We start from the raw sequence: 20,565 nt of genomic DNA on the forward strand, positions 1-20,565 counted from the left end.
TTTGCTTCTTGTCGCTGAGACTACTGAGAGTTCAGAGAGAACCGGCTCCCACTGCAGCGCTGAATTGTTTGTTCTTCCGGCACTCTGAGGGTTTAAAAGGTCTGAGAAGTAAGAAGGGTCAAGACCACAAATATCCTCCAGGTCTGTGAGGTCTCCTGACCTGAAGATGTTGGCGGTTCCATGGTGAAGGCTGAAACACAGGGGCATCCAGCCTTTGCCTCTGGGGTCTTGAGTTTGTGGAGCAGCCTCTCTCTCTTTTTATTAGAGGCCCCACATAAATACTTTTTTTCATTACTATGCTTTTGGACAACTTCCTCTTGTGTTCCAGAGTGTGTTTCACACACAGCCCTTTGCTTATGCTTTAAACGTTTTTTTTTTTGTTTGTTTTTTTTTGTGAGAGAAGAGTGAAGTCATTTATTTGCAACCATAGAAATGCAGTGCTTTGCATAGTTTATGAATTTCTAAAGATTATTTAATCTCTCATTCATGATAGTTGTTTGCTGGATTATTGTATGGCTCGTATTGGCTCAGATTAATAGGCCTGCAGCAAAAATAGTAACACTTTCTGCTCAACAAGATGCAAATCCAACCCAGCCTCTACAAGAAATTGTCATTTTAAGTGTCTGCAAACCTCTAATAAGCTTCTTTGTTCATACATATCATATCAGTGTCTCTAAAGTGTCTGAGCGAACTTTGTCATTAGGACATGGACGGGATGGTGATGCTTCGGAGAAATGATGAGATGCAGACCACTGTTCAACACCAACTAACGACCAGCCTCATCTTTTTAGCACCCAAAACATGGGTGTTTGAAAGCTAGCGGCCAATATGTTCCCAGTGGTAAATGTACTTGTATAGCGCTTTTCTAGCCTTATTGACGACTCAAAGCTCTTTCACACTTCATGTCACATTCACCCTTGCACACACACATTCACACACTGGTGGCAGAGGCTACCGTACAAGGTGCCGCCTGCTACTCAGTAAGCATTCACATGCACGCACACTCCGATGACACGGCACCTGGAGCCATTTGGGGTTCAGTATCTTGCCCAAGGACACTTTGACATGTTGACTGGAGGAGCGGGTGATCGAACTGCTGACCTTCCAATTAGAGGACGACCCACTCTACCTCTGAGCCACAGCCGCCCTGAACTATTTATTTCTGTTATTTCAAACACATTTGGCATTCAGTAAAGTCGAATCCGCTTTTCTATTTCTTGCATTTCAAGCCACAATAATTTTCATTAACAGAGACAAAATCCAGACATTTCACGTGCCCTTCTGAGACAAATGTCACACTGCACCTCGTCTTTCATGTCTTTCCCTTTCAGCTCCCTCCATTCTGTTTTCCTGAGCATCTTGTTGCCTTCCCTGACATTTGTTCACATTTGCACTTGCAGTTTCGCTCAACAAATGTCTTGTAGTCTTCATTCTCAGTGAGAACCACATCTGAAAGAGGTAATTCCTCTGAGATGTAAGATGGAAATCTCGCCTCTTGTCCATACATCAGCATGGACGGCCTGTACTTTGTGGACGTATGAATCTTTGAAAGCAGGGAGAACAAAGTTGCATCCAAGAAGAGATGCCAATCATTTTGACGGGCCCTCTTTATGTTGTTATTTGTTTCCTCATCCAGAATATTTGTCTGAGTGATATGCAGCTGCTGTCACACTCTGTTTTATGGAGAGCAGGTCACAAAGAGAGCTGTTCCTCTCATTACCAAACTCTCTTCCTCGATCAGAGAGAATTCTGACAGGGAAACCGTGTCTATAAATGATAGACAGAGCATTTTAGTTTTTAGCGGGAATGCTTTCACCCACTTTAAAAGAGGTCAATACCGACCAATTCCCAGACTGATGAAACCTTAATACTTTCCGGTTGACTATCAGTGACAAGTGACTTTCCAACCCTTTGGCACTGATCACATTCACTGATCCATTTCTCAATGTTGGTGGAGATTCTGGGCCAGCAGAATCGACTGGACAAAGCCTTTCGGGTCCTTACAATCCCACTGTGGCCTCCAGCAGAGCTGCTGTGGAATTCACAGAACAGGGTTTTGCACTCTGCCTTTGTCCTCACAGCCTTCCTCTGTCCATAAAAAAGTTCACCGTCACAAACTCTAAACTTGGCCACATGTTGCCGTGACATCTGCCTCTCTGTTTTCGTGTATCACTCTGGAAACTGACCAAAAGCAATGAATTGATAGACTTGGTCATACCTTTCCTCTATGTTCACGTGTCCTGACTGACCCGTCCACCGAAGCCTCGTGCCACACACCAAAGGTCATAGCGGGGATAGCGCCATGTTATTGGCACAGACATAGCTGCATTTCCTGCTGGGATTGTACCCCAAAATCTGCATATTTTAAGCTAAAATGTGATCTCTTCCTTACCATACCTGTGATTTTTGTGCCTGATCCTAACCATCTGTGCTGGCATTGTGCATTTGTTGTCATCTGGGCGTTGGTTGCCCTGTGTGCTTTTGTTGCGTAGACATAACCACGTGCAGCATCATCCCACCGTCTGCTTGTGTTGATGTCATCCTGGAACATCAACAGCAGACGCAGATGCATACCTAGAGCATAATATGTAGACGCAGAAGTCCACTGACAAAGATGATAATGGATGGGAACATGTTGGACAATTAAAATGAAAAGAAGTTCCGAACACCCGAGGTAAAGTCGATCACTGCGTTACAAAATGCATGGCTCATGCATGAATTCCTGGCTAATGATTATGTGGAATATGTTCAAATTTGGGTACATTACATAGGAAAACTTGTACTTTATGAACAGAGTCTGGCTTCATAGGGCCTGGACTTCACTGTTGGTCCATGGCTACTTTACATTTTTTTGTTTTTTTTAACAGGTTTTTAAAAATGCCGGTACTGCATTTGACCAGGCAACGTGAACTTATGACATTTCTTGATCCTATGGTGCAGACACAACAAAAAGGGGGGTCGCTTAGAACTCCGAAAAAGTTCCTCTCGTCTGAAAACTGTCAACACGAGCTACAGGCAGATAAGTTGAAGTACTGAGACATTGTTGGTTCATGGCAGCTTCCACCACAGTGACACTACTGATTAATGTATGGTATCGTGAGCAGTGTAGAGAATGGACGGGAGGACGAGTACAGGGACCTGGTGGACCGCTTTGTCAGGTGGTTTGGGGAGAATCACCTGCAGCTGAATGTGACAAAGACTAAAGAGATGGTGGTGGACTTCAGGAGGAACAGGCCCCCACCCTCTCCTGTCTGCATCAGTGGGACTGATGTGGAAATTGTCACATCATACAAGTACCTGGGCGTCCTTCTGGACAACAAACTGGAGTGGTCCACCAACACTGAGGCAGCCTACAAGAAGGGCCTGAGTCGGCTTTACTTCCTGAGGAGACTCAGGTCCTTCAGTGTCTGCAACAGGATGCTCCTGATGTTTTATCAGTCTGTTGTTGCGAGCAACATCTTCTTTGCTGTGGTGTGCTGGGGGGCAGGCATCAAGGCAAAGGATGCAAACAGACTGAACAAACTGATCAGGAAGGCAGAGTCTGTTGTTGGCTCTAAGCTTGTCTCCCTGGAGGTGGCTGAGGACAGAATGCTGGCAAAACTGCTGGCAATAACGGATAATGTCACCCATCCCCTCCATAAGACACTGGACAAGCTGAAGAGTAGCTTCAGCAACAGACTCCTCCAACCCCGCTGTCTGAGGGAGCGATACAGGAAATCATTCCTGCCTGCTGCCATCAGACTGTTCAACACATCCACCTCTGTCAGACCTGCGGTCACTGTCACTGAACTGGACTAAACTCTGTCACTCCACATCCAAACAGTACAGACTGCAGTATGTGTGTATGCATATCATGTATATATATGTACAAATATATAACATCGGATCGTCGCCTGCATTGTATTATAAATATTATATTATACATCTTTATATGTATATATATGTATATATATATTATATATATATATATATATATATATATATATATATATATATATATATATATATATATATATATATACCATTATTATTATTCTATCATTATTATTATATTATATTATACATAACATTGGTCATCAGACATAAAAATGTCAAGTGCTAATGTCATGTTGCTGATACTATTATTAATATTAGTATTATGGATATTATTATTACTACTATTATTATTATTATTACTACTATTATTAATACTATCACTACTATTATGTGTGCGATGCCTTCAAACTGATGTTATTACCATTATTAGTATTATATGTACACCTCTAAATATTCCCCTTATTCTGCTGTCATCATTACCATGCTCATGTGTATCCTTACCATCATCAGATTGCACCTTACCACTGCATTTGCACTACCTCAGTACTCTTTTGCACTACCTCAGTACTCTTTTGCACTACCTCAGTACTCTTTTGCACTACCTCAGTACTCTTTTGCACTACCTCAACATTCTATTTATTCTATTTTTATATATTTATGTTTATTTCTATCTTCTATTATTCTTCTTATTTTTCTGTGTATGTCTCTGTATGTCTTACGTGCCAAGCTGCTGTGACAACTAAATTTCCCTCCGGGGATCAATAAAGTCGTCTAAGTCTAAGTCTAAGTATCTTCTTTGTACACACGTTGGACCGCCATCTGAACATTTCTGTGTGTTAAGGTGTGATTAAAGTGAAGAGTCGTTCTGCAGCTATTTAAAACTGTACTCCCTCAGAGCTGACTCTGAGCGATCTGTCGCTGTGTTACTTCATAAAAACGAACCTGAACCCTTCCTTGAATAAATCAAAGTTCCTCTTTGTGACAGTTTGAGTTTAAAGTAAATGTTTGCGCGAGGTCGAGTTCTTTTAGTCTGATCGTTTCTGAGGGAGGAAGTTCCCTGCACGAAGACCTTGTTCCTGCACGAACGCAACAAGCTAATTGCTCAGTCAGTGTGTGTGTGTGTGTGTGTGTGTGTGTGTGTGATGAGGACTGACAGTATCTCTTATGTAAGGCAGGATAGCAGCTCGCTGTGCTGATCCTGCTGAGTTGATTAGATTTGATTAAAAACTTGTAGTGATTATGAAACAGGAGAGAAAGCAGGAAAACAAGTGAAGGACAGAGAAGAGAAATGTCAGCGAGCGGCAGATTGTCAGCTGATTGGTAACAGGAGAGAAAGAAAGACGACAAGATGGAAATCACACATAATTCACAGATTTTAAACAAACCCCAAAGTTATCCAAACTCTGGTTTGATGTCTGTTGCCAAGATTTACTTCACTGCTGTGTCACAGAGTATTTGCAAAAAAGGACATTGAGGTATTCTGATACTGCTAAGTTTCACTAAGTTTGTGCCAAGTTTGATGGCACTGCCTCAAGGCCCTCATGAGATATTGCGTTCATGACAATAAGTTGAATGCAAGGTCACAGTGACCTTGACCGCCAAAATCACAGTTCATCCACATGAACTTTTGTGCCAAATTCTGAGAAATTCCTTCAGGATGTTCTTGAATTATCTGTTTCATAAAAATATGCTGGATGGACTGACAACCCGAAAACATAATGCCTCCCGGCCTGTTCTCACTCTGAACTCGTCAAATACGTCCGCGCCATCAGTGCCTTCGATGTACGAACACGATGCCAAAAGTCAGCTTCCAAATCCACCTTCCACGCTGATGGACGGCACATTCAAATGCAACACACACGGGCGGCATCAGTTGAGATTGTAGTCGGATGGAACAGATCGTAAAAAAGCTTCATTAACACTTTCCCGCCATTGACGAGATTTTCCAAGATGTTTTTTTGGTGTATGAATGCAAGAGATCTGCTCTTTATATTGATGTAGTCATTGTTTATATATTCAAAACACAACATATTCTTGAGGTCTTTAAAGATTAGTACATATGACCAAAAATGCTGGTGCTGGTGCTGGCAGGTTAAGTGTTAATTGCCTGTCAGAGTGTATCGCCAGTGCTGAGGGGAATAAGAAAACCTAGAATTCACCAGGACTAGACAGACAAACATATGTTTGACCTGATCCGGCACAAAAAACATGTCTCATTTGCAGAGAAACAGTCAGGATCGGAAAAAAGTGGCAACATAAATACGGCTTACGAGGTATGAGTCAGTTAATTATTTGTTTTAGTCCTATCACCGATCCTTCAGGACTTCTGACTTTCATTAAAATCAGATGTGGAGCTTTGACTTCTGAGTTTGAGAATAAGTTTAGGACATCACCAAAAAATAATAAAGTTTCTGTATCACTGTGAAGTCACCGTGTTGAATCCTGCATCTGTGACTGTGTAGAAAACTAGAAAACTGCAGGAGCAGAACAAATCAACTTACATTTGGTTTAATATACAAATGTTTTCTGTCCAGAATGTGATTTCTGTAAACAGTGAGGGAGGTGCAGAGATGTTTCAGAGTGACTGAACTGACGAGCTGCCGTGATGAAAACACGTGCCCAGGAAAAAAAATGGAGAGGAAGCACGGTGGTCGCTCTCACACGATTTATGACCTCATTGTCAGCTGTTGACACGCAGCCCACGCCCTCTTCAATTAGGAGCCACTCAGCTGGAAAAAGAGGGGGAGGAGGGGAGGAGAGATAGACAGAAGGTAAGGACGAGGAGGGGAGCCCGGAGGGGGGGCAGGTCTTCGGCAGCGAGCGAGCCGAAGGTCCCCTGGGCCGTCTTTGCATCCCCTGCCATATGTTTTCACTTAGTCAATCATGTCAACACTTGTGGAACAATCTGCTGGTGACGACCTGGCGCCGGGCGCGCTCGCCTTGACACTTTGCATCCGCCATCAGCGCTGTCTCATAAACAAGATTTAATTTCCTCTTTCATGTATTCAAATTGGCGCCGAGGAAGGCAGCGTCATTAAACTGTCTCTGTTTTTTTCTGACCTCAGTGAGAGAGAAAGTTGTCAGCTGGAGAAACACTTTTTATCCTCTGTAGGAAGCTGAAATATAAACAAATCCAGACTGTTGCATTACAGTAATTGCATTACTTTCCATCCCATATTTTTGAACGGGAATGAACAGTATGAACAGCTGTACAATCTACACACTTTCAAGGTGAGCAGTCAAGTAATTAAAAACAAAAAACACATTTTGTCACCTCATGACCTTAAACCTTTGACCACCAGTTTCTAATCCGTTCACTTCCATGTCCAAGTGGACAATTTTGCCAAATTTGAGTAAAGTCCTTCTGACCATTATGCTGCTGTGGCAGGTGCCGTCTAGTCGTGCTGCAGCATATCACAACAGCGGATACAGTTCTGTCTGACCACGTTCTTAGCTGACGTTGCCGGGGTGCCATTGCACAGCCATTAAAAGTAGCTTTTGGTGTCAGGATTTTACGCTGAAATCACTGCAAAAGCAGCATCATTTAAGGACTTTGTAATGTGAATTGACTGTCATTGCATGATTACACTCTACACGTCAGTAAATACGTTCACTGGTGGTTTGAATCTGCTCAAAGAATCTGAGGACAATAAAAAAAACATTTAGAATAAAATCTGCCTTATCCTTAAAACATACGGGAAACAAAAACTAGTTTTTAAACTCCGTCCTGCTCTCGACCCCCCTGCTGTGCCTGTGTGGGCAAACGGAGCCTGAATGGTGATTCTGCAGATGCCTCCACAAAGTCACATTTTGTTTGCAGCAAATTTTGCTTTATGTGCCACCGGAAAAGAAATCAGCAGCCGCCACCGCCGCAGCTGTCAGCGAGGCTTCAGTTTTGGCAGGAGGCCGGCGGGTTACGGCTCGCGGCGTATAGAGTGCACAGAGACCCAGGCAGATAAGATGAGGAGGATGTGTGTGTAAACAGATGGCTGTAAACAAAGTAATGATAAGTAACTAAACTCAACACTCAACCGCCAGCTGAACGCCGCTCCTCTCGGGGTCTCTGAGGAAATCTCTGAAAACGAGGCGCTCCTCACGTCTTGTGTGTGTCTAAGACTTCTCTTCCAAACTCTCCCGGGTTCTCCTCCTCCTCTTCCTCGCACTTTTGGGAGGTGACATTGCCCCTCCACTGCTGAGCTAAGAAATAAATAAACTGGGGTTGCTGCCGCCGCCGCCGCTGCTGTTACTGCTTCTTGGGTAGAATTGATCCCCAGCGAGATGTGGACTTTCTTCCATCTGCTCACCGCTAATTAACAGACAAGAGCTTCCCAGAAGAGAAACTCGTGCTGCTCTTCCTCCTCCTCCATTCCGCTGCAGATCTGCGGGGAAACAACACGGCGGCCTCGGCAGACGCTTCAGCCTGCGAGGTGAGACAGCCAATCAGCAAGCAGCATCGCTTTAATCAGCAGGAACGGAGAAGACGCAGCAGCAGGGCTTTATGGGTAAAGCTGATGTGGAGACCGACAGAGACACAGACCAGCAGAGTCCAAAGGCCCAGGTGTCCTCAGGGAAACAACGACACTGTCTTTAGTATTTTATTTTATATTCAACAGAAATCTCTGAAGGTGTTTGACACTGATACTCGACTTACTGCCTCTGACAGAGTTCTCTAATTCACAGTAAAAATGAAGTGACTGACACCGGGAATTGTTTTTGTCCTTTCAGTATAAATAAGGTGTCAGAGAGCATAAAACAGCATCAAATTAGAGCTTGTTGATCAAAAAAAGAGCCAGAGGAGGATCCCCACACCCCAGACAGAGGTCCTAGAAAAGACCCTAAAATCCTAGAAATGTAAGAAAATCCTGGAAACGACCCGCTCTCCCTCCTGAGCCACAGCTGCCCCATCAGCCCTCAGTTTGTAATAAATGTTATATGTTAAAATATAACAAAATTTTGTTTTAAAATCAGGTTTGTGTCCAAAACTGCTGCCCCAGTTTAGGGTTTTGTGGGGAGAAAGTGCAGTTTTTGGGGTCAGTAGGCATCACTGTTGCCATGGAGACGCAGCTCTGAGTTCATGTGTAGCTTGGGTATAAGTTGCGCAGTGTGTATTTATGCGCAGCTGTCTCTCCTCACAGCAGACGAACAGCGAGTCTGTCCTCAGTGAGCCGAGCGCTCCGTCAGATCTGTGAGAACATGCAGCGTCTGGAAATCAGCCTTTATGAAAGAGCTGCTGATTCAGGCCTGAGCCGCCGTGATTTGCAGCCGAGCTTCATTTGCAAAAATCATGACCGGGGCAATACGCCCGACAGGCTGTGTGTGTGTGTGTGTGTGTGTGTGTGTGTGCTTGTGCGTGTGCGTGTGCGTGTGTGTCTGCAGTTGACAGACAGGCGGAGGAGAAACGAGGCAGAGTTACGGCCTCCACCAGGAGCTCAGTGACACAGAAACACTCCGATATAATGAACAAAGTGCAAAACGACGGAAACACCAACCAAAGCGGCCCGTCTGTAATCTGACTCCAATCTGACACGACTCAGCGGAGCTTTGAGTTTCTGCTGAACACTGAACTACTTCCTCAGGATCATTTCTTAGGTAGGAAACAGGTTAAACCAGAATCAGACCTCAGACCAGTTTAGCACAGTAACTGGTGCCCGTCGTAGAAAAAAACGGTCTGTAAAGTCAATAAACTGAATCGATGAAGTGAGATGAACAAAACGACCAGCGGGACTCAGTGTGAGCAAACACGCACTCAGACCTCTTTACACCTCAGCGGGTCGCTTTACTGCACACGAACTTAGTTAACACGTTCAACAAATAACATTTTGGTGGAAGTGATTTCCCGTTGCCAGTTCTCATTCCGAAGTCATCAAGTTGCGCCACTTTGTCACGAACTAATGTACGGAGCACGAAGGTCCCCATAGGGCAGGGGGGAGGGTCGATGGATGAATCCTATCAGCCCTGGACTTTGGTGCAGTCTGGTGTTCGCTTCCTGTCTGTGATGTTTTTGTTTGTTCACCATGTGCCTCCTTCCTCTAAAGCCCCGTACACGCTGTGCACTTCTGGGCTGTCTCAGACGAAAGATGACCGTGGTGACAGAAACGGCTGTTGAATTTGGTTGTGGCTCTAAATCAGTGGTCCTGAAAGTTTCAGAAATTTGGGATGACCATCTCACCGTGTGAGTGCTGTTACGACCTACGTCTACTGACTAACCAATAGAAATGTAGCATGAAATGACGCACTGATTAGAGCCACACTGCTAAATGCTAGCAGATGACTACAGCGGCGTAGATGGATGACGCACGCAATGTTTGGTTCTCGCATATTGACGCTGATGGACGCAGGTCGATGGATGCAGGTCGCAGCCTGCAATTCAGTAGGTGATGTCAGCACGCAGTCTGCATACATCACACTTGATGTCATACCTGAGTGTATTAAGATGCATGTCACACAGTGAAGCTGCACGAAACTCATAAGATGATAAAATCTCACAGTCTGCAGGAGGATTAATCCCGACCATCCGTGTCAGCATGTGTGTTTGTCATCCTGGCGTTGGTCGCCATGTGTTTTTGTTGCCTAAACAAAACCAAGTGCAGCATCATCCCACCATGTGCGTGTGTTAATATCACGGTAGTGCCATCCCAGAGCATAAACACAGAAGGACACTGAGAACGTAACATGTAGAAGTCCTCAACACAACAGCAACATGTGCTGAGTTGGGATAAAACATGTTTATTTGGCAAAAACGTGTGAAACAATCAATTAAAAACAGACGTGATGAAAATCTATTTTTATTTTACTGGTTACATTAATAATGGCCATATTTGCAAATGTATTTTATAGATATCCTCAAATGTTGATTACCTTTGTCAAAATCACATGAACGTAACCTTCACCTTTCTGAGGAACACAAAAATGAGGAATGAAATATTTGGAAAACATGTTTTTGGGACAGATTGTGGTCATCGTTATACTTTAAAAATGTCAGAAAGTGACTTCTTTTCTCAAATATGTTGTGAATCCAGGATCTCTATTGTTAAATGTTTTGTCCTACTGCAATGAATACACACACACACACACACACACACACACACACACACACACACAGTTTCACTAACGAGGACTAACACAGCTGGTTCAAATTAATCTCCTCTCCCTCGGTCTAAGACTCAACAGTTAAGAAGCAGCTCATTAGGAGAGATGAGACACGAGTGTCAGAGAGACACGTGATTCATATTTTTATGAGAACAATTCACCATTATAAAATGTCAAAAATAAAAACAAACAGTGAGAGCGGCACTTTATTATATCTCTGACCTACAGTCCAAAACCCTCAAAGATAAACACTTATCAGTTATGTAAAATGTAGAAAAGCAGCAGATTCTCACATTTTAGAATCTGTAACCTTGTAAATTAATTCAAAATATAAATATTCATTCTGTTGTTTAAAGCAATATTATGTTTTTATTGAACACTTTCCTACAGTCGATGGCATTTTGTCCTCGTCCTACTGTGCTCATATTTTGCTCTCAGATTTGTCTCACAGGCTTTTGTTGTGAAGTCCGCTGATCGCTCGGCTCCTGTGAAGTCAAATATCAGCTCTTCAGCATTTGTTGTGTCTGCTGTTTGTTGGTGTTGGGGGTCACTACAGGTCATTGTCCTCGCCGTGGTCTCGCAGCCTTTGTGGAGGTCTTATCATTGCCGCGGGCGGATCAGGAGGCGTCCGAGTCCGCGACCTTTGAAGTTTCCTCTCGGCTGACGCTATCGGCCGACTCGTCAGCTCTGAACTCGTCGTCTCTGCTGGCTGAACAAAAGGCGGGATTAACCCGGCTCAGCCTCTCTGTGTTAAATATCCATCAAACGCTCTCTCACACCTGACGCCGTGCTCTCCCTCTGAACTCTCAAAGGCTCCGACATTCTGCAAACTTTTATTTTTCCTGCCTCACATCTCTACCTCGTAGCCCTCGGTGTCGTCTGAGTGCGAGACGTTCGAGACGAGCAGAGATGCATAAAACATCATCTAAACAAAGATGTGTTTTTGGCTCAGGTCGTTTGTGACGTTCATGTTTTAAAGAGAAACAGGAAACTGTGAAGGAAGTGGAGCTGATAAACATTGGCTGCTTTTGAATTAAACACAGTTAAAAGTTTTCAGAGTTTCTGCAGCAGAGTTGCAGATGACTGTTCCTGCCAGGAGACATTTCAGTCCGCTGATGCAGGAGAGGGACGCAAAGTACAGAAAGGAAAACGTGAAACAAGAATGAAAAGTTTTCAGATTCAAAGCTTGACAGGTCGGCTCAGCAGTCGTTTGGGGGACAAGTTACGCATCAGGTTAGATCAGAAAAAAACTAAAATCAGTCGCAGGTTCAGCCTTAAAAAGAATCCATAAAAAGTTTATTGAAACAGAATCGGTGGTGCGCTGAGCTCCCTGTTGTTGCGCAGTAGCCCAGAACAGACAAACCAAACACTAGCTTAAGACAGGGACGTTCACGTCAGCCGCCGTAGTTGGAAACCCTTTCTGCAGTGGGCTGCATCAGAAAAACACTGATTTTCTAACATGAAACTCAGTATTTTTCCTGGTTAAAAACAGCTGGTGTGTTTTTTTTGGTGAGGAAGAGAAGTCTGTGCATAATTCAGATTTCAATAAAAAAAACTCCTGAACAATGAACAGAAGGAATGAATATAACCAGGCGAAGTGTTAATTCATTGAAATCTGAAATCCTCACCACAACTAAATCCCCCTAAAACTAATAAATTGTTCCTTTAATGTAATGGTTTTATCTGTTTCTGAACATTCTGAATGTAAACATTCATTCATTCATTGATTTTCTGTAATTGCTTGAGGGAGCCAATCCCAGCTGTCATCGGGGGGAGGGCGGGGTCACCCTGGACAGGTCGCCAGACTATCGCACACACTCACAGTCACACCTAAGGGCAATTTAGAGTCCCCAATCAACCTGACCTGCATGTCTTTGAAAAGTGGGAGGAATCCAGAGACCCTGGAGAGAACCAATGCAGGCACAGACGGGCCCCCCATGGACCAAACCCCGTTCCAGCCCAGGTTTGAACCACAGACCCTCTTGCTGTGAGGCACCAGTGCTAACCATGATGCCACCGTGCTGCCTGTGAATGTAAACAGTGTTTTTTAATTATACCAAAGGTAACTTTTCTCAGTTTTAGAGATGACGCCCCCAGCTAAGCAAAATAATGACAATATTTTTTTAAAATGAACTCTTTAACAAAATTAAAAAGTTTTGGTGAGCAACAAACAAATGCAGAATAAAAGGAGCAAAATACAAAACAATAAAATAAGCAGAACCAGTGGCAGAGAGTGCACCTCAAATCTGAATTAAAAAACTAACACTGATAGAAAAAATAAAAAATAAAAATAAAAAACTAAAAAAAGTCATGTTTGTGGAGCCGCTGACTTGTGAGTAACTTCGGCAGCACCTGCTAATTACCGAAGCTACCTGCTAAAACAGTAATTTTCAGAGGTGATCAAAACTCTTTTAATCAGCTGTGCATACATAATGGTGCGGCTGTAAAGTGGTGCTGCAACGAGACTGTAATAATAACAATAATAAAATATATCTGAACACAACGACTGCCCGAATGAATCATTTGTTAATTTTCATGAATAAATTATCTCTTCATGCATTAAAAACACTCTTAATGAGGAAATCACTCTTTGTTCTTTCATTTGGGATGGAGTGTGTGTGTGTGTGTGTGAGTGTGTGTGTGTGTGTGTGAGTGTGTGTGTGTTGTGCGCAGTGAAGCTGAGGTTCTGAGGTTCACTGAATTATTTTCTGAGCCAATTTCTCTCTAATACACCTAAACACACAAGAACACACTCCCCAACCTCGACTGCTGGGTATTATTCATTATTCAGTCAGTTTTTGGCTCCAGTATAACTTCTAACTGTCAATATTCAAATCAAAATGAGACAGGTGTTGAAAGATTTTTTTCAGAGAGATTCCAGGCTGATTGTCATTAGTAGGAGAAACAGGAGTCAGCCTCGTACCTGCGTGAACACACCTGTGGTAACCTGTGATAGCTGATTGGCTGCAGCTGTGACTCTCCTCACTGCACTTTTGTCCTGATCTGTTCCACACATGAAACTAAACTGTGTCCGTTTTCATCTGTAACTTTTATAACATGCAGATAAAAAATAAATAAGGAAACAAACAAGAAAACACAAAACCAAACAAACAAAGAAAAAATCTAAACAAAAATAAAACATGCAAAATAAAACATAAATAAGAAAAGAGGCCAACAATACAACATAAAAACTAAAAACTGAACAAACTAAACAAACAAAAACTCAGCAGACAAAAGCTCTGTTTCTTTTGTCTGCTTATATGTGTGTTCATGTACAAAAATGAAACGTGTTCTTCTGAATGCCCCTTTGCAGTTGATGCATGTTTCCTAATTTATTTTCTGTTTATTTTGACTTGACTTACAGCACAAAGAGCATTTTCACCCACTGAACTATTTTCATTTCTAATTGTTTTATTATGGAAAAAAAACAACTGTAAAAAGCAGATATTACAAGGTTTTTATGTCTTGTTTTGTTCAAAAATAAAATCAAAGATATTTAGTTATCTGGGGAAAAAAAACAACAGAAAAGCAGAAACCCTCACACAGATCCTCTGCAGGTCACCTGACCTAATCACCTGTCACCTGCTCACACAGCTGCTCCTCCACCTCAATCAGCTGCACTCACTTTATTTATAGAGGTCACTCTCTCACTCTGGCTTTTTTTTTGACTTGACAGACTGAGGTTTCTGTCCTCACGTCTCTCTGTTCTGGCTCCTGCTCAGCTCTTCGTTTAAGACGTGTACTGTCTTTAAACACGTCTCTTCTGTCTGTGTCCTTATTTAGGTCTCACATGGTGTCAGTTACTGTGAGAGTGCAACATCAGAGCTGTGCAGACGTGACCCTTCAAAATACAATTTTAGAAGCCTAAAGTCAAAAAAGTAAACTCTATAAATCTCTTTATAAATCAGCAGTTCTCAAACTTGAAAAAATTAAATTAAATTAAAATAAATGAAAAAGTTAGTTAGGTAGTTATTAAAAAATATCAGCACAAACAGCGCAATTATATTATTGTTAAAAAAATAAAAACAATATTAACAGTAACAATGAAAAAGGGCGAACACTATGAAAACACATGAAACTTATGGTTTGATATTGTTGGCTCTGTTTTTGCTTCCATTTTCATGTCTTTCTCTGTGCTCTGCTTCATGGTCACAGTGAACACACATTAACACGCTTCTGTTTGTTGCAGCAGTTGACAGTTGCATTGAAATAAAGGGAATATTTAAATAAAATGTGGTCTGTCACAGTCACATTTAAATTGTTTACTGAACATATTACAGGAGCCTACAAAACAAAATGTTTTTTTTTCTGAATAAAATAAAAACACACAAAAAAACCCTCAAGTAACTCCATGCAGTACTCCAAAGAAGTACATGTAGCCCAATTTTAGAAACCCTGTTCTAGATGATATAAATCAAAAGTGAGTCAGTAAAATGTATTTATAAAGTGCTTTTCATGGACATCAGTCACAAAGTGCTTTACAGAGGCAAAACACAACATACAAGAAAGCAAAGAAGATACAGTGACTAACTGAGTTTTGCACAGTTCAAAATGAAAAAAAAGTAACAAAAAAGGAGTTTGGATATGTTCTGTAAAGTGATTCCTAAAATAATCCTTTGTTTGCACCAAAAACATTTTTACTCATAGTTTAAGTTCCCTCCAAATAAGCTAAGGTGATAACTCGGCCCAATCACCAAGAGAAAAAAATAAAACTTAAAAAATTTTAAAAAAATAATACAAATGAACAAAAGTTGACTCGTGTTTATTTTTTTACAAACCACAAATTCATGAAACTGTATATTAAAAGCACTTGGTTATGGAAACACAGCAGCGGGTCCTGCTTAGGGGCTAAAAGGTCGCTAAAAACAGCCATGACTCAGTATAAAACTTGGCACACATTTAAGCTGATAAGTTAAAGAATTAATTTTATGCTTTTTAAAATCCAATTCAGTCTACTGGAAGAATCAATTCTCCTCCCGTAACTGACCAATAGGAGGCTTCGTCTTGAGAAGCAGGAACGCACTGCCACTAGTTTCCCTGCTCCCCCTCTGATTTGTGAAATATGAAGGCGCATTTCATATTTATCTTCTTCCCGTGCGTTGGCGGGCTGTTCAGGACGCTGCAGGAAGGAGCTGAGCAGGGAGGTCCGGGGGAATAAACTTTAATTATACATGCCAGTGTCAGGGATACAGAGCGGCGAGTGGACGGAGTGATTGATTCGCCGTCAACAGGGAGGAGGGGGAGAAGGTGGGCTGGCAGTGATGGAGGTATCCGTGGAAACGAGCAGCGGGCCCTTCATCACCTGAGAGGCAGGCAGCATTAAGGCAGCTGTCAGGGACTTTGATTTGGAGTGGGAATTACAACACACACTCGCACGCACACACACATGCTGGCATAACACACAGTCTCACACAATACCCCGGCTTGCATAATATACATGATACACTCACACACACTCTTCATACACACACACTCTGTGGCTGTCCCCGCAGGCGGATGCTGCAGCAGCTCCTTGACGTGACACCACATGAATAATTTGTGAGCAGCGGTTCAGGCTGGAGGTGAAACAGAAACACAAGGCTGAAAAATCCCACGCTTCACAAACACACCTCATGTAATGCTGATGGCGCCGTAAAAAGAGAGCGGCCCCGACACCTCACCTGCAGGCTGAGACGAGCCCCAGAAACCCGAAACACATAAGAACAAGAAAAATGTAAACTGCTCACATGTGAGCCCAGAGGCCGCGGAGATGAAGATAAAAGAGTGAAGCAGCTGAGAGCAGAGTGAGCAAACTGTCACCGCCGGACGTTTGACTGCCTGTCGCTCACTGGATACAACGGCCCTGGGAAAGTGCTGTGTCATGATATATTCTACAGTTAATTATAGAAACCCAGCAGTATCTGTAAATCCTCTCAGGGGGAACTGTAGAGCTTTAACAGCGAGCTCAGAGGACATTAACCAAATAAGATTAAAAAGCTACAAATGGACAATAAAGTTTAGTGATGCCAACAAGCGGACACTGCTGTCCCCACAGCCATTTAAAGTAGCTGCACTCCAACTGGACAACCAATCACACTGTTTAGACATCAACATGCAGCTCAGGTGATCTGATCACAAGCTAAATACAAGTAGCAACAGCCACCAAGACCCATTTCTAATCCAATCACTCAAACCACTCACAAAGGTGGTCTGGGACACATTTGCTAACGCAGTCCTAATGCATCTTTGTCAAGGACTATGTCATCAATGCAGGACGAGGCGGTTGTTTAAGTGTCAGTGCACTAATGCTCTGAGACTTGTCCATTTTATGTCACTACAAAAGCAACAGTATTTGACGACTTAAAAATGAGGACAGGCTGAAATATGTGGTGGCTTGGAGGAAGCGGGTTGATGGAAAAAGTGTTGGACCCAGCATGGAGCCCTGAGGAACACCACAGAGCAGACCTCCTGGCCTATATGATGTTCATTTCTTATAAATCAACATTTCTGGGTTTTTAAAACATTTTTTAGGTATTTTTGCCTTTGTTAGATAGGACTAAGAGATAGCGTGAAAGTGGGAGAGCAAGGAGGTGACATGCAGCAAAGGGCCACGAGCCGGAATCGAACCTGTGGCCGCTGCAGCGAGGACACTGCCTTCATGCATGGGACGCCTGCTTTATCCACTGAGCCAATGGACATTTATATTAAAACTGAAAACAGCCCCTTCTTTTGTTTGACACCATGTTAAAGTACATTATTATTAAAGTAATGTACTGCCAGTATGAGTACAAAAGGTATACTATTACTATATATAGTATCACTGTACAATACAAAGCAATGATACTTCATAGCGAGTATACAGAGGACTGAACTAGAACACTATTCGACTGCTTTACTTTAATAGAATCATTTTTCCTTTAGTTTTACTCAAGTGTTCACTCATGTTGGTACTTTTTCATTTTGTCGCTCCTCCAACAGAAATGAGCTGAAATTACCCCCCCACCTCCCCCACTCCTCCTCCCGCTGCAGCATATTGAACGATGCTATCAGAGCTGAAGTGACAGCTCGGCTCTGCTTTATTTACTTTATTTGCTGTGGTCAGAATGTGAAGCTCCTCATATTCAGACTGATGAGAGGCTGCAGATCAGCGTGTCATCAATCAGCCGGGCCGAGCAAACATTAGCACAGAGAGAGGGAGAGAGAGAGAGACGCCTCATTTGTAAAGTGAATGCACTCGTGTATTTATCCTGACATGGTTTATGATTACCAACCCCCCTAATACACCCCCCACTCACCCCTCTGAAGACTGATGAATGAATAATGAAACTCAGGAGGCAGCAGTTAGATAAAAACAGACTGGAGAATCAAGTTTGGACACTATTAAAGCAGTTTGGCGGGAGGAAAGCTGCGGTCAAAGATGAGCAGCTGCTGTCAAACTGATGTCCCACTAACATTCTTGGACACACTGTCCACATACATTAGGTTCACTTCGGTCTGGGTGAGTTTTTTTTCCTTGTTTGGGCTACTTACAACAAAGAGCCATCTTATACTGCAGCATTCGGTGATATTTAGACGATTCTTCCAACTTTGTGGCGACAGGGAAGGTTAAAAGAGCCTTATGTGACATTCAGAGCGGGACAGTCTCACCATGGAGGTGGCTGAGCTTATTGCTAGCAGCTTACATTGCTTACTCAAAAACTGTGCAAACAACAGCAACAGCTCTAACAAAACTAAAAGTTTTGAGGAATACACATATGAACAAATATGCATAAACTGCTGGATTGTCGACTGCAACAAAGAACAGAGAAGCTCAGATTACATCACACAGAGAAACTTTATTCTCTGCTCAGGACGCCACTGTGTCTTTACATTTACAAGCAGTTTGCTGCCTTATTAATGCTCTGAATGTCACAAACAGATAGTATATTTTATTTAGAAATACGAAATTTCAATTCAAGGGGATTTATAGTCAAAATGTCACAATGACCCTGGGTGAGACATTGAACCCCAGATTGCTCCTGATGTTCAGGCCAGCGCCATGCATGGAAGCTTGCAGCAGAAAACCGAAAAAGAAATGTTAATTTGTGATGATGAATAAGCTTTTATAACTTTTTTTTGAAAAGGTATAAAAAAAATGTCCTCAGATGCTAAACCATCATCAGACTGATCACTAAAGGGTTCAGAGTGATAAATCAATAATGAGACTAGCTGTTATTTGCAGCTATAACACTGTGCATACCATTTGACATAATATAATACTTTAGCAGCTGGGAAACAGACTTACTTTACCACTTTATACTGGCAGAGATGATCCAGTAGGCTGTGTGCTCTGTTGGATGTCAATCAAACTGTGATTTTGGACTGACAGTGCCACTAAAACATGACAAAGAGAGCAAAATGTTTATTTATTTATTTTTTTTAACCAAATTGTTCTAATTATTTTCAACACAGCTTGCAGGTATACGTCAACCAACAACTGTCAATGTCACAATGCAAAAATAATACTAACAAATGAAATACATATTTGACATTTTCTTAACAAATGAAATAAATAATAATACATTTATGCAAAGAAGTAACGAAAACTACACTTGCACCTATTGTTCCTTCACCTCAACCTGCCCCTTCCCCCATGGGTCTATCTCTAATGTCCATTGTACATGGAAAAAGTTTCTTGCACATGCATTGTAGAATGAACAAAATAAATTATGAATACAGATTCATATCATATTTCTTGCTAATAACTAAAACTTAAATTAGAGCAAGAGAGCAAAATGGTTTGATGAAAATGTCTGCACAGAGCAGGGATCAATTCTCTGCAACAGCTTCATATAATCGTAATGTTCAGGTGTCCACATACTTTTGGCCATGTCTGGTGTGTAGTTTTTAAATAAAACCTCTCTTCAGTAAGTTCAGTGAGATCAGCAGGTGTCCAAAGCTCAGTTTTCTGACTTAGAGAACGATCAAAATTATGAAAATGAAGCCTGCGGTGAAAAACACTCTTCGCCCACACACACAGTTCATTTTTATTCATTAAATATGAAAAATTGAAAAATAATACAACTCTGTCTAATTTTTGTGCAGTGAAACTAACACTTTGATCTCGTGCGTCAGTTTCTCTCTGTTTGCTTTCATGAATCAAACATGCAGCATCTGCAGTCAATATCAGCCTCAATGAAAATGGAAAAAATTCACATGTAAGCTTTTTTTCCCATGAAATTATCTTTATCGTGGTGTTTGAGCAGCTTTTTTCTCGTCCTCTCAGGACGCAGATGCCGCATCTGAGACTGCGCTCGCCGCTGCTGGCAGTAATGGAAACGTTGAATACTGATGCTGTTATTATTCAAGGACATGTGGACACACAAGTCTCCGTTTGTAAAATGGGCCTCTTTTGATGTGAATTGATAGACTGTGAACCTGGTATTGGCGTTGCAGCCCAGGGGACGTTTTGAATCAAGCCTGCTATATTTACACAGACAATATGTATAGTGTTTATAGATGGAGGTCGGGCACTTTGCATAGAAAAGAGAGCGGCCTCATTAATTGCCTGGGAGGATTTGACTGCTCTGCCTTCCTGCTGCGTTTTTGTAAGTTTTTATAGATTGCCTTCACATCAAAATAAGGAAATATAAACAGAAGGACAAATCTTCCTGTTTTGAAAGTCACATTTTACAAGAGAGC

The sequence above is a fragment of the Plectropomus leopardus genome, chromosome 8 (assembly GCF_026936395.1).
Source record: "Plectropomus leopardus strain MGB_pleo_1.0 chromosome 8, ASM2693639v1, whole genome shotgun sequence".
In the NCBI taxonomy this organism is placed as follows: Eukaryota; Metazoa; Chordata; class Actinopteri; order Perciformes; family Serranidae; genus Plectropomus; species Plectropomus leopardus.